General features: G+C 38.1%; 1 protein-coding gene across 1 annotated transcript in view; it reads right to left on the bottom strand.

Moving 5' to 3' along the window:
* Positions 1-1,703, bottom strand: part of LOC107738927 (uncharacterized) — a 17,653-nt gene extending 15,950 nt beyond the window's left edge. Inside the window, exon 1 of the mRNA XM_016550854.1 lies at positions 1,551-1,703. The gene's annotated coding sequence lies outside the window, so the exon portion shown is untranslated. The remainder of the gene's footprint in view (positions 1-1,550) is intronic.
* Between the last annotated feature and the right edge of the window lie 286 nt (positions 1,704-1,989).

The raw sequence follows: 1,989 nt of genomic DNA, 5'->3' as shown, positions 1-1,989 counted from the left end.
CTTGATGTATTCGGCCAATCACAACGCACTGGATATCTGGCCAATCAGAGCACACCTCGCTTTTTAGACCGATGAGCTTTGTAAAAATCGATGCGTTTCAGAAGGCGGGGCATACAGGAGAAACAATAATGTACAGTATGTGGAAAATAATGTGTTTTTTTTACTTTAAACCGCATAAACACATTTCATTACACCAAATACACAAAATAATGTTCTTTTTAGCAGCATCATATGACCCCTTTAAATGTGTGGTCACAGGTGAGTGTATGGCTTTAAACGTGACTCATACAATCAGAATTTGACTCACCTGATCCACCAAAACAACACTATTCTTCTCTCACAGGGTTAGCTAGCCTGTGACGTCATTAAGTCTATGCAGACTCATATGACATAAGGTCAGTGGATCCTACACTGTTTCATCTCTCATTATATCTTCTTCTCTGGTCAAACATCTGGTGAAATTCATTCTTACTTTCTTCTTCATAAAAACAAATGTGAGCAAAAGCCTAAATTAAATCTATTCATTATATAAAGGCATTGTGTCTTTTCGGAAGACTTGATTTAAACTGCTTGATTCACATGGAGTTTTGGGTGAACAGACTCAATAGCAGAACAAATCTCTTCAGATTTTATCAAAACTATCTTCATTTGTGTTCCTTGAATGAACGTTAGTCTTTCAGTTTTGGAATGACATAAGGGTGAGTAAATGATGACAGAATGAGCATTTACCATGCTGAAGCAGACTGTTGCAACTGTGGCTGCACTAGTTCATTTTCTTCTGCCTTGGGCTCTGACTCAAACATATGGAGGAAGCGTGAATACGGTGCGATGAAGTTCGCCAATCACAGCACAAGTCATTTACATTTTTGAAAGAGGTAACGCCCCTTGAGTGCAAACCTCATAAGTTAACCTCCAGAAACCTAATATAAAGAACTGAAAATGCATTTCATGACCCCTTTAAATTTTAGAATTTTGAAATATATTTGTAATTCTTGTGATTTGGTCATATTCAAAGTGAAACAAATGAAACTGTGCAGTTGTTTCACCTATTTCTACGTGATCTTACCGTTAAGGTGACTTTCATTTGTCTAACCTAAAAACGGATAAATTAGATGCACCACATAAAGCACATATCAGGTTACCAGACAGAATATTATAGTGTAGACCCGTGAAGCATTCGTGAGTGCCTTAAGGCAGATGATAGGCATTTATAGAACGGAGTATGACCCATTATGGAAAAATTCCTCTGCTGTCCAGAATTGCGCTATAGACGTGCTGCAGTCGCTTCCCCTTTTTTTTCTGTATGTGTAGATACGTCCTTTAGCGCAACGCTTTCCTCAATGCAACGACACTAAAATAAACAGTAACATGTCTAATCAATCATTTTCATCTGAACATTTACGCGTCATGAGAGACGTCAAGTCGAAAGAGTTTACTGCGCAGCTGTCATGGTCATGAACCATCTTATTACACTCGCGCGCGTATACACACACGTATTTTCATTAATATTTAACCGTGTTCTCAGAGAGGAGTAAATAAAACATTCTTACCTGTGAGATTGTCCTTTGTTGCAGTTCAGTCGTTGGCGTCGTTCATTCATTTGTCATTTGTATTTCCTTCAGAAATTCTGCCCGTGGAGACATTGCGACACAGAATACAGAGCCTATGCTCGTTCGTTCTTGAGCGCGAGAGAGAGAGAGAGAGAGAGAGAGAGAGAGAGAGAGAGAGAGAGAGAGACCTACCTTGCAGCACCTACCTATTCTATACCTATACTTATAGCCTACCAAAGTATCAAACCATATAAAAATGTGTAATTGTTATGTGTATGTATTAATGAGGTCAGACTGAATCATCAGTTGCAAAGGCAACTAGATGTTTACTTTTTCTTTTTTTTTCTTTTTTTTTGAAGAAAATATTAGTGCATTCTGGATTTTTATTTGCAATTAAAATTATTCAACCCCCTTGACCTGCAAGACATTCTGCAGCTGT

This window comes from Sinocyclocheilus rhinocerous, unplaced genomic scaffold, assembly GCF_001515625.1.
Source record: "Sinocyclocheilus rhinocerous isolate Xijiao unplaced genomic scaffold, SAMN03320098_v1.1 scaffold2570, whole genome shotgun sequence".
NCBI lineage: Eukaryota > Metazoa > Chordata > Actinopteri > Cypriniformes > Cyprinidae > Sinocyclocheilus > Sinocyclocheilus rhinocerous.
This window is presented reverse-complemented; position numbering and strand designations above follow the sequence as displayed.